The following is a 13622-nucleotide window of genomic DNA, read 5'->3' as shown; positions in this document are numbered from 1 at the left end:
CCCCGATTTCCCCAGCCCCTCACTCCAGGGGCCGACCTCCCTCACTCTGCTCTGTCCTGATTTCCCCTCCCCAGCCCCTTGCTCCAGGGACCCCCCCACCCCACTGTGCCCCCAAAAAGTTATGGTTTGCTGAATATGATTATCCTATCTTTTCATATCTAACCTTATGAATATTGATTGTATACCTGCAAATGTGTTTGCTCCTGTGGTAACACCCACAAGACATCTTACTTCTAGTCTGGCCAGCACATTGTGAAGGGATTATACAAGTGGAATGGCCCATCAAAGAACACTTAACTCACACTGGACCATAGAAAAGTCTTATCCCTACCTGATGGACTTTCCAGCTAGAATATGGGTCATGGCCTCTGATATGACTCATCGAAGCATGCATGGGCATGTGACTAGATCATGGGATACTAAACTCCATCTTGTGTGCCTGTACTTTTCCACAAACTGTGCTGAGGGCTTTGCTTAGAACAATGGGTTTCCCTCCACACAGCAGAAGCTATAACAGGCCCAAGAAACATCTCCATTTTGCCTCGTCACTGCTGTAATGTCTGGGCTATGGAAGCATTCTAACCAAAGGACTGAGGACCTTCCAAGTCATTTGGAAGCAACCAGAGATTTAACAAGCCAGCAGTTTAGTGCATCCCTGCTTCAAGCCTGAACCAAGAACTTCACAATTATTATATGTATTTGATTCCTTTAACCAATTTTAACTCTCACCTCTTTCTGTAAATAAACCTTTAGATATGAGATACTAAAGGATTGACAACAGCGTGATTATTGGGTAAGATCTGAGTTATATATGGACCTGGGTATGTGGCCGCTCCTTTGGGATCAGAAGAACCCTTTGTTTGATGAAATTGGTTTTAAATAATCACTCATCATTAAGTCTAGTGTCTGGATGTTGAATCCAGGACTGGAATATCTAAGGAGGCTAAATTTCTGACTTCTTGTTAGCCAGTGTGGTGAGACAGAAGTTTACTTTTGTTGCTGATTTGGTATATTTTATGGAAGAATAGCCACCAGTTTTGGGGCGTATCTGCCCTATTTCTCAGCCGTTTGGTCTGAATTTGGTATTCAGTTGTGACCCACTGAGGCATGGTGACAAAGCAGGTGAGTCCTGGGGGCATGAGTCATGGGGGCTGGGGTGGAGAGCAAGTGATGGAGTGGGGGAGAGGTGGGGCAGGGGTGTTTGGTTTTCAGGGATTAGAAAGTTGGCAACCCTACTAGTGGGGAGGAGGAGGGACACAGTGGAATTGTGGGGGGGGGGGGAGAGGGAGGGAGGGACAGGGATGTTGGGGCGGGAAAAGGGGACAGAGTAATTGTGAGGGTTAGCAATAGATGCACTCCAACCCAAGCCCTGTGAGCATCCCCCTGGAGAGGCCAGCCCCTGTGCCATGGGACACTCACCATGCCTTTGGCTACACTGCTCCCAAAGGAGCCAGACACTGCAGTTTAGCAGCTACACCTCAGAACACAGCTCCACTTGAAACACAGTGCTTAGACATGTTTATAAAGTGAAACCAAGTATAAGTTTAATTAAGAATAGAGGTTTGAGAAGCAGCAAGTAACAAATATTGGAAACAAATGGTTACCTGTCAAATAAAATCATAACATGGTTTCTAGAGCCTAAACTTAACTAACCAGAGATACTTCCCCGTCTAACGAAGCTTAGCTCACCCAAAGTCTTTCTCTCAGCACTTAACAGTTGGGACCCTCCTTTCATAAGACATGCATGCTGGTAACCCGTCCTAGTTTTAGGCTCACATGTGTACCCCAGTACTCCCAGTTATACCCCTCCTCCCACATCCATTGTCTTTGCTCATAAACAGGATGCCCCCTGCTGGATGCTTTCTCCTGTCTGCATCTTTCTTGTAGACTTTGCAAACTTTTGATTAGGCTCAGGCTCCGTAAAGCAAATAGGCATCCAGTGTGAGTCTTACAGCACACACCGGCTCAGACAGAGAGAGAAGCATCTCTCACCTCCTGCTTGAAAGGAACCTGCTTATCCCTGTCACGGCATCACTCACCACACTGGCACCACCTGCTGGTCATTTCAGGAATTAGCTCAGTCCAGCAGGTGCGTACTCGGGTGGTGGCTCTCCCGTTCTCACCTCTGCCTGCAGACCCATTACAGCTCCTTTCTCTCATCTGCTTTGTGGCACAGCCCTCCAGCCATGTCACCATCCGGTTCCCCACTTCCGGGGGACTCCTCCAACAAGCGTCCAGCCACTCCTCTCAGCAGCTTGGCAGTCCACAGCCAGGCTGCTCCTTCCTTCCAGCTCACTGTCTCTGTTCCCTGGGCCACTTCCCCGCAGCCTCGGTTCCTTCTGCTCCTGCCTCTGGCTCCAGCTCCTTTTCCCAGGGCCTCAAGCCTGTAAGTCCTGGCAGCCTGTCAGGAGCTCTCCCGGTCCCTGTTAGCACCTGCCCTTCCCCCAGTGCTGGTCTCTCTGTAGCCCTCTAGGAAGCCAGTCTTCTCCCTGGGACTCCCTGCAGCAGACTATGTGCGCTGGTCTGCAGCTTCCTTTTATGTAGGCCGGCTGGGCCCTGATTGGCTGCTCCAGCTGCCACCCCTAATTTTCTGCAGCCGCTGCCCTAATTGGTTGTTTCCCCAGCAGCCCCTCCTTTGGCTGTCTTCCCCTCAGCCTCCCTAGGTGGATTTTAACCCTCTTAGGGCCAGTGCGGGCAAGCGCCCTGTCACAATCACCTTCTGGTAAGAAGCCCCCAACTTAAACCACATATTTTTCAGCATCTATACATAACTTCTTAACTATTATCCGTACATACGTTTCACAGTGACTGTGATGACCAGTGAGCTACTGGCTTTCGGTAGAGACCTTTCATGTCACCTTTGGTGAATTATTATACTTATTCCTGACCCAGGGGATCCATGTTAACCCTGTGCATCCACTTTGTCCCCTCTACCAGTTGGCACCAAGAGGTCCCTGGGGTCACATGGATAGGATTTGGGGGAAGGGCAAATGTGTGGGTGGGGGATGGGTTCAGGGGTGGAGAGGGCATGTGTGTGGGGTGCAGGATGGGATCAGGGATGGGGAGGGAAAGTGTGTGGGGTCGGGAGATGGGATCGGGGCAGAGAGGGAAAGTGTGTGGGGTGGGGGATGGTATCAGGGCCCGGGAAGGCTGTCTGAGATGCAGGCCTTGATACCATCCCCCACCCCACTCACTTTCACCAGGCTGGGGCAGGGGGTTGGGGTGCAGGAGGGGGAGCAGGCTCTGGGAGGGAGTTTTGGTGTGGGAGGGGGTGCAGGCTCTAAGATGGAGTTTGGGTGCAGGAGGGGTGCGGGGTGCAGGTTCTGGGAGGGAGTTTTGGCTGCAGGAGGGGGTGCGGGATCTGGGAGGGAGTTTGGGTGTGGGAGGGGCTGTGGGCTCTGGGAGGGAGTTTGGTTGTGGGGTGGGGACTCAGGGCAGAGGCAGCAGAGGTTTGGGGTGCGGGAGGGGATGAGGGGTGAGAGCTCTGGGAGGGAGTTAGGGTGTGGGGTGCAGGCTCAGGGCTGGGGCATCAGGTGTTTGGGGTGCAGGAGGGGATAAAGGGTGCGGGCTCTGGGAGGGAGTTTGAGTGTGGGAGTGGGTGCGGGTTCCAGCCAGGCGGTGCTGACCTTGGCGGTTCCCGAAAATGACCAGCACTGCAGCATGGACTTTGTTTGGCCCAAAGCGAGGGAGAGAAGCAGTGGGGTGAAGCTATGGAGTTAGCTGCAATAATTTACCTCTTCAGATGTGCAAAGAGCAGGGCAGGACATCACAGCAAAACGGGCCCAGAAATCACCAGAAACAGGCTACAGGGATGAGCAGGGCTTTTCCTATAATGGCTCCTCCTGGCTGCTGGGGGATGCTGTGGTGCCGGGCCCCAGACTGTCCCTCCTGTGCACTCAATGCTCCCCCAGAGACGGAGGAAACAGCCTAACCATTGGGGTGAGAAAGAGGGGAGAAGGGAGCACAGCGGGGCTGGCTGTTTGGGGGGCTGAGAAGTAGGGGAGAGTAGTCAGGGAAAAGGATAAGGGCTAGGTGCATAGGCGCAGAGGGGAGAGGGGGAAGAGGAGGGAGATGTTAGGGGCAGGGGCAGAAGGGGCGGGGTAGGGGAGGGGGTAGCAGAGTCAATAGCCACCGGAACAGATGCCCTTTCCAAAGCTGGCACAGAGCCCAGGATTCCTGAGTTAGAGCCCTTTAAGGGTTTGTGTCGTGTGTACGCAGGCATTTTCAAGCCACACTCATTCTCATTAGGGTGGACTAAACCGCTGTCGTAGACAAGCCCTGCCTCTCAGCATTCCTCCGCTGTCAAGCAAATAGCTGTGAACCCACTGGCAAAGCGTGTGTCCCATCCCTCTCTAGAGGCTGGTGCAGCGAGAGGATAAGAGTCGACCACTTCTACCAGTTCCTCCGTTAGCTCCAGTGGCAGAGGTCCATGCTGTATATTGAAATGCGTCAACTCTCCTGTGGTCCCACGAGGAGGGTTATTTTGGCTCCACTTGGTGGTATTTTGTTTTTTTCAGGTTGCAAAGCCATGTACTCAAAAGTGTGGAAATGCCAGTATTGGGGCCAGGGTCCTGTGGGTAATAGTGAGCGATCATGGCATTAAAAGCCATGTCATAAAGCATATGCACAAGGGCCAAATTAAAGTTGCGGGGGTAACCTTAATTAACCATTGCCTGTTTGGTGCTCGCATTTGCAGCTAATTCTTTTTATGTCGCTTTTTGAATGTAGTTCGTTATAAATATCCCCTACTCATTGGGTCGTCTGCAAACTTCGTCAGTGACTTTATGTTTTCTTCCAAGTCATTGAAAAAAACGTTAAATAATGTGGGGCCAAAACCGGACCCCTGTGGTGCACTGCTGGAAACACCTGTTTGATGATGATTCACCATATGTAGTCTCAAAATGTAACTTTCAGTTAGCCAGCTTTAGTCCATTTAATGTGTATCATCATGTTAATTTTATATCGTTCTAGTTTGAATGCGGTACCAAGTCAAATGCCTTTCAGAATATTAAAGTATATTAAATCAACACTACTGCTGTTATCAAGCAAACTTATATACTCAACAAAAAAGATATCAAGTTACTTTGACAGGAGCTGTTTTCCATAAACCCATGTTGATTGATGTTAATTATATTACTGTTCTTTAATTCCAGTATCAGCTTCTCTGTTATCTTGCCTGGGATCAATCTCAGACTGACAGGTATACAATTACCTGGGTCATCCTGTTTGCTTTTTTAAAATATTGGCACAGTGTTAGCTTTCTTTGACTCTTCTGGAACTTTCTCCATGTTCCATGACTTATTGAAAATGAACATTAAAGCAAGCTCTTCAGCAGGCTTTTTTAATACTCTTGTTTGCAAGTTATCCAGACCTACTGATTAAACATGAGTCCCTACTGGTTAACATCCTCCTGAGATACTAGTAGAATGGAAAGAGTGTTATCATATGAAATGAATCATCATTTGTGTTTTTCCTAAATATAGAACAGAAATATTTATCGAACACTTCTACCTTTTCTCTGTTATTATTGATAATTCTACCATTTCCACCTAGTAATAGACCAATACCATTGTTAGGATTCTCTTTGTTCCTAATAGACTTAAAAAACTCCTTATTGTCCTTAACTCTTCTGGCCACAAGATTTCTCCTTGTGTCCCTTTGCTTCCCTTATCAATTTTCTACAATTCCTAGCTTCTGATTTATATTCACTACTACCAACTTCCCCATTTATTCCATTTATTTGAGATATATATGTATATAGTTGCCTTCACTTCCCCTCTAAACCAGGCCTTTTTTTTTTTTTTTTTAACCAATATGTTCATCTGTCATTATTGTGGCTTTTGGAGCATCTAGTAAAGTGTTCTTAAACAGTTCCTAATTCACTGTTTGAACTCTGACAGGGCTGGAGACACCAAACTGAAGCCAGAGATCACCAGGGGCTGCCTTTTGAGTCCGCCCTCAAAGACACTTTGAATTGACAGATCACTACAACTCTGTCACTCTTAGGATCTAGATTGCAACTCATTTGTTTATTTATTTCTTTTTCCTAGTTAATAAACTTTCAGATAGGACTGGCTGCGGGTGTTGTGTTTGGTAGAAGATTGAAGGTATCAACTGATCTGGGATAAGTGACTGGTGCCTTGGGACTGGAAGCAACCTGAATGTGGTGCGATTTTTGGTGTAGGTGACCATTTATCACTAAGTCCAGTTTGTCTGGGTGGCAGGATAGACTGGAGAGTCTAAGGGGACTGGCTGTGACTCCATGGTAAGGCTGGTACAGTGATCCAGGAGTTCACAGTTGTTACTGGCTTGGTGAAATCTAATGATAGAACACAGCACCAGCATGGGGTGTCTGCCCTGTTATTGACAGGCTGCCTGGAGGTCACCACTCACAGTTGTGAGCCTCTCCACACAGCGTGATGGGGTAAATTGAGGTGACTGGCCATTCTCCAGCTCTCCCTGGCTCCCTCTGTGTGTGTGTGTGTGTGTGTGCATGAAAGAAGAGGCCATAAGGTCCCCTTAGTCCCACCCTGTGCTATGGGTCACTGTAAGAGATGGGCCAAGATACCGAATTCAGATCTGGGCTCCATCTCTAACAGCCCAAATTGCCGGGGTCTGGGGCTGTGGTTCACCTCATAGTGAAGATGGCGTCAATTGGGACCCAGATCCCAGTCTGGGTTTGAAATCTCTGATAGATGTGGGGCTTTGGGGCCCAGGGCTCTGTTGTTTGGGCCCAAGAGGTCTGAGGTGATAAGGGTTAGGAGGTTGGGGATAAAGATAAAGGAGAGATGTGACGAGTGACCCTAGAATGTGCTCAGAGCAGGAGAGACCTTGTTCCATTGACCCTGCCACTCTGGAGCCACTTTTGCCTTTGAAGTAACTGGAACATCCTGGCTCAAAGCTTTTCTGCCAAGTGTAAAATCCCAACCCGGGCGGGGCGTTCAGGCCCCAAGGTCAGTGGCTCTGTAATGGAATCAGAACAGACTCATTGTAGAGGGGAGGAGACGGACTGGCTCCTAACAGGGCTCGGGGCAAACAGACCCATAGCATGGTTTAGGGAGAGAGAGCCGCTGAAATTCAGCAATGCCTGCAGGCAGAAGCAATTGGAGGGGTGGGGACTGCCATGGTGATGGCATGATGTTGGGGATTGTCCCAATGTCCACTGCTGTCTCTCCTGTTGCTAGGGGACAGACTCGGGTGGCAGAGCAACATCCTAGCGGGGATTAGCATTACTGCTCTCAGAAGGAAATCTGTTCCCACAGGTCTCCTAGTGCACAAGCATCCTGCTTCCACATGCAGCCAGAGAGGGCAAGAGAAAGAGATGGGAGCCCGGCAACCAAGCCTGGCAGCCCCACAGGGCCAGTGCAGGGAGCGTGTTGTGCTCTCACCCAATGCAGAGAAGAAGGTGGGATGGATTTGTCCTGCTTATCTCTCTTGCCTCATTCAGTCTGCGAGCTCTTTGGGCAAGGCCTTGTCCGATTTGTGTGGTGTAAGCGCAGAGCACATTCAAGGCACTGTTCACATCATTTATAATAACCCCACCCCTGTCCTGTATCTCTGGCTCCAGCACCAGGATAAAATACCATACTCTTTGCTCTGTCTTGGAGAGCAGAGGAAGCGCTGCATGGCCCTCACCATGCTGAGAACACTCACAGCTTTGCACTTAGACAATTTCTACAATCCATGCTCATGCTTCAGGGCTTCAATTTGTCACCTGCAGGGGTCAGGGAGGAATACTTTCCCCGCAGATGCACAATTGGCCTGGTGCATTTTGGTTTTCTCTCGCCTTCGGCTGAAGCATCAGGGATTGGCCACAGCTGGAGGAAGGACACAGGATGATATGGGCCAGGGCCCTGAGTTGTTACAGTAAGTGCTTTGTTCCTAGATGCCCAGTTGGTGATTCTTGCTCCCAGGCTCAGGGTCACACTGATTGCCAGTTTTGGGGTCAGGAAGGTATTATATAAGTCTGGCAGGGACCTTGGGGGGCAGGGAAAGTTGGGGTTCGGCTTCCTCTCCAGCATGGAACAGGGATCCTGCTAGGATCATCTGAACCTGTCTCACCCAAACAATTCTCTGCCACTGCAGGTGCCTGAGGCCTTGGTGGCATCTCGGTCCCTCCTGCTCTGTCTGTGGCCACAGCCCATCAGTCTCTGGAGGGCTGGGAAGTGGAGAAGAGAACTGGCTGTGATTTGGTCCCGTAAAATCTGTTTGGCAAGGCTCTGATAGGAGTTGTGTCTTTAACTCTGGTTATTTTGAAGTGGGGTTCAGAGGCACTGTGGGATTTACCCCAGGTCACCCAGCCAGTCAGCAGCAGAGCTCAGGGGTCCTGACACTGAACTGTCTATGTCTAGCAAAGGACTTGTACCATCACAAGGTGTGTTTTTTTTTCCTTGATGTTATTGTCATTAACCGTATTGGCCATTGATATTTCAGTGGTTCCTTTGACTTCCCTTCTCAGTCACCTGTTGTGGAGAATGTGGACATTTTTGTAATATTTTTATGAACAATATGCATGACTCCGTTTCCCCACTCACAGTGTATTGCCACAGCCTGGGTGTAAAGGGGTTAATATTTCCTCTGGGACAAGGTGAGACAAGGGGTGTGGGTCATAAGCAGGCAGGTCTGGGTTGGTTTGAATGAACTGTCAAGGAGAGGAGAATGTGTGTGCTCAGCAGGACGGCACCTGAGAGAAAGGGACCAAGTGGATGTGTGGGGTGTTAAGATGACTGCTGTGCAGCAGAGAGAGCTGAAATCCAGGGATTTTGGAGCAGAGGGGCAGGGGATGCTGCCAACACGGGCTCTGAGCTCAGTTTGGCTTTCCCAGACAAACCTGCCCCCCTTGGTTCTGAAGTCCAGGTGACCAATGAAGAGGGCGTGGTCTGAACAGGCCATGTGGTGTCACTGCTAATCCCTGCTGGCTGCATCGTTGCCAAAGGGGTCGAGTCTCTCACAGGGGTCTACACTCAGCTGGACTCACTGGGGAGCCCCGGCGAGAAGCAGAGGGGCTGGAGGCCAAGGCCTCCATCTCAGAGTTGTGGGGCCATGGCACTCCCCCTTGCAAAATGTGGAGGCCTCAGGCCTAGAACAACGAAGGGAGCAGTCCCAGAGCTGGGTCAGAGCAACCTGTAAATCCACGACAGCTGGCGGGAGAGCTGAGATGCTGAATGCAACAGCAAAGTTTTGCAAGAAGTGACCGCAACAGTAGAAGCAAGCTTAGTTCCAGAAAACAGTGGGGGAGGTGGCATGTAACCAGTTCCTTGAGAGGCATATTATAGAGCTGTGCAGAGAGGACTAAACATTGGGAAGTGAACCCTGATCCAGACCATTACTACAGGGAAATAGTAGAATAATCAATCCTAATACAGAAAAGGTAGAAAGCAGAATCCCACTATACATATAAAATGATGGGGTCTAAATTAGCTGTTACCACTCAAGAAAGAGACCTTGGAGTCATTGTGGAGAGTTCTCTGAAAAGTGGATACTCAATGTGCAGCGGCAGTCAAAAAAGAGAATAGAATGTTGGGAATTATTAGGAAATGGACAGATAATAAGACCGAAAATATCCTATTGCCTCTATATAAATCCATGGTACGCCCACATCTTGAATACTGCGTGCAGATGTGGTCTCCCCATCTCAAAAAAGATATATTTTGGACTTGGAAAAGGTTCAGAGAAGGGCAACAAAAATGATTAGAGACATGGAAGAGCTGCCGTATGAGGAGAGATTAATAAGACTTGAATTATTCAGCTTGGAAAAGAGACGATTAAGGGGGGATATGATAGAGGTCTATAAAATCATGACTGGCTTGGAGAAAATCAATAAGGAAGTGTTATTTACTCCTTCTCATAACACGAGAACTAGGGTCACCAAATGAAATTAATAGGCAGCAGGTTTAAAAGAAACAAAAGGAAGTATTTCTTAACAGAACGCACAGTCAACCTGTGGAACTCTTTGCCAGAGGATGTTGTGAAGGCCAAAACTACAACAGGATTAAAAAAAAAAAACTAGATAAATTCATGGAGGATGGGTCCATCAATGGCTATTATGGAATGGTGTTCCTAGCCTCTGTTTGCCAGGAGCTGGGAATGGGTGACGGGATGGATCACTTGATTATTACCTGTTCTGTTCAGTCCCTCTGGGGCACCTGCATTGGCCACTGTCAGAAGACAGGATAGTGGGCTAGATGGACCTTTGGTCTGGCCCAGTATGGATGTTCTTATGTCTGTCTGACCCCCTTTGTTCGACTCCCAGATGTGTGTCCCGACTGCTTCCCGCAGCCCACCCTTAACCTACACCTCTTACCTCTCCGGTCCTATGTTTTTGAGCTGGGGAGAAGCTGTTCAGCCTCCCTAAGAAGAGGTGGAGAAGTTCATTGTGGCATGATGCCCCATATTCCTTATAGTAATATTACTGTGATGTGAGTATGGCATAATTATGATGTATTTTGTGCAAGATAAGGCATGTGAGAGATCATTGGAAAGGTTATGATTTACTGAATATGATTATCGTACTAGTATGCATGTATCTTTTTTGTATCTGAAGTTTGGAATATTGTCTATGCATCTATTACAAATGTGTTTACACCTGGGGAACACCCACTAGACAGAATGCAATCAGTCTAGATGGATGGCTGGGAAGGTCCATTAGGGAGAACAATACGTCTTAGAAGATGCTAGTCACCCGCCAGGGAGCCTTCCTGAGAAGCCTTCCTGGGGACGCTGCAAACAGTCTCTGAGTTATGGCTGCAGGGACATGTGACCAAGTCACTTGGTAATGGACTTCATGATAATACTAGTGTTTTTCCACTGACCAGGAGTGGGAATCAAACTGGGAGACAAAGGGTCCCTGCCATATGCAAAAACTATTTAAGGCAGGGGGGTGACATCATCGTCATTCGTTCTTCACTGACTCCCCACCCAAGAAAGAAGACTGCTGGAAACACCTGAGAAACAAAAGGACTGAACTAGGGGGAAGGGCTGAACCCAGGCTAGAGTGTTGCCTTGCCTGTGACTGGAATATCTGGAATTTAGTTGGATTTAGTTGGTGTTGGTCCTGCTTTGAGCAGGGGATTAGACTAGATGAAATCCTGAGGTCTCTTCCAACCCTAATCTTCTATGATTCTATTAATTTTAAGCTGCAAGCAATGGCAGCATGTCTTCAAGACTCTCTGTAAACTGCCTTTAGGGTGAGAATTTGCTGCTCATATCCAATTATGTTAATATATTGAACTTAGATTGCGTTTTTGTTTTATTTGCTAGATAATCTGCTTTGATCTGTTTGCTATCCCTTATAATCACTTAAAATCTATCTTTTGTAGTTAATAAGCTTGTTTTGTCTAAAAGTAGTGTGTGGAAATCATAACTTGGGGCAGAAAGCTGTGTATAGCCCTCTCCACACTGAGGGAGGGGGTGAATTTCACGAGCTTATGCTGTACAGTTATCTCTGCAGTGCAAGACGGAACAATTTTGGGTTTACCCTCTAGAGGGATGTGTGCACTTGAGTACTGGGCAATTCCTTAGCTGAGCCTTCCCATGCAAAGCTGATTTCAGTGTCTGTGTGTTTCTGCAGCTAGGTGTGTCCCTACTTGTGTGCTGGTGAAAGTGTGAGGCCGGGAGCATGTCTGCAGCTTGTCACAGCACTACAGGGTGAAAGGGAGTCAAGGCTGATGGGTCAGGCAGAGTCAGTGGTACCCCAGTTCCAGGCAGCACCTCAAAGAGCTGGGGGGAACCAGTCACATCCTTATCCCCCTGCCTTTTGGTTGCTAGGCATCAGTGTCCTGACGATTGGATTTGGCATTTTCTTCTCAGATGCTCCACTGATATGGGAAGCATGGCCCAGACAGCTAGACAACACTCACACCTCTGGTTTAGCCTGCCCAGAGAGCAAACAGTCCCTTTCCACCCACTAGGTAACAATGCAGCATATAGGGGAAACTGAGGCACACATAGGCTTTATATAAATATTACAAAAAATTACCACTTTGTCACACAAATCAAAATGGGGTTATGGCAAATAGATCCTGTCAAACTAACTTGATAGCTTTTTCTGACAAGATTACAAGTTTGGTTGATAAAGATAATAGTGTTGATGTAATATACTTAGACTTCTGTAAAGCATTTGATTTGGTACTGTGTGACATTTTGATTCAAAAACTAAAACAGTATAAAATTAACATGCCATAGATTAAATGGATTAAAAACTGGCTAACTAATAGGTCACAAAATGTAACAGTAAACAGGGAATCGGTTCTTGACCCTACGTTAGTTAGCATTTTTATCAATGACCTAGAAGAAACATAAAATCACAAAACTAAGGTGTCATACAGCTAAGGGTAGCCTAAAATTCCTCCTTACCTGTAAGGGGTTAAGAAGCTGAAATAACCTGGTTGGCACCTGACCAAAAGGACCAATGGAGAAAGAAGATCCTTTCAAATCTTGGGGTGGGGAAGGCTTTGGTTTTGTGTGTTCTCTTGGGAAGCAGAGAAGCATAAGGTCAGAAAACTCCTTCTCCTACAAACCATCCTAACAGTCTCCCATATTACAAAAGTTGTAAGTAAAAGCCAAGCAAGGCGTGTTAGATTATCTTTTGTTTTGCTTGTGAATTTTTCCTTTGCAGGAGGGAGGTTTTTTCCTGTTTTTTGTAACTTTGAAACGAAGCCTAGAGGAAGTTCTGCTGTGTTTTTGAATCTTTTGTTACCCTGTAAAGTTATTTTCCATCCTGATTTTACAGAGGTGATTTTTACCTTTTTTTTTTTTTAAAGAACCTGACTGATTTCTCTATTGTCCTAAGACCCAGGGGTTTGGGTCTGTGATCACTTTGTAACCAATTGGTTAGGATATTATCTTCAAGCCTCCCCAGGAAAAGGGGTGTAAGGGCTTGGGGTGATATTTTGGGGGAATAGGAACTCCAAGTGGTCCTTTCCCTAATTCTTTGTTAAATCACTTGGTGGTGGCAGAATTTGTGTCTTGGGGAAGTTTTAACCTAAGCTGGTAGAAATAAGCTTAGGGGGTCTTTCATGCGGGTCCCCACATCTGTACCCTAGAGTTCAGAGTGGGGAGGGAACCCTGACATAAGGGGACTAGTAAAAAACAAAGAGGACAAGTCACTGATACAGAGCGATATGGATCTCTTGGTAAACTGGGCACAAGCAAACAAGATGCGTTTTAATATGGTTACATGTAAATGTATACATCTAGGAGCAAAGAATGTAGGCCACACTTACAGGACGGGGATTCGCTGGGTGCAGAGGTGGATAATGAAGTGAACATGAGCTACCAGTGTGATGCTGTTACCAAAAGAGCTAAACACATAAACAGAAAACTCTTGAGCAGGAGTAGAGAGGTTATTTTACCTCTGGATTTGACGCTGGTCTGACAGCTGCTGGAACACCATATCCAGTTCTGCTGCCCCCATTTCAAGAAGGAGGTTGATAAACTGGAAAGGGTTCAGAAGAGCCACAAGAATGATTAAAGGATTAGAAAACATGCCTACAATGATAGATCCAAGGAGCTCAATCTATTTAGCTTACAAAAAAGAAGGTTAAAGGATGCCTTGATTACACGCTATAGTTACCTTCATGGGGAACAAATATTTAACAATCAGCTCTTCAATCTAGCAGAAA

The sequence above is a fragment of the Natator depressus genome, chromosome 20 (assembly GCF_965152275.1).
Source record: "Natator depressus isolate rNatDep1 chromosome 20, rNatDep2.hap1, whole genome shotgun sequence".
Taxonomy (NCBI): domain Eukaryota; kingdom Metazoa; phylum Chordata; order Testudines; family Cheloniidae; genus Natator; species Natator depressus.
Note: the sequence above shows the minus strand (reverse complement) of the source record.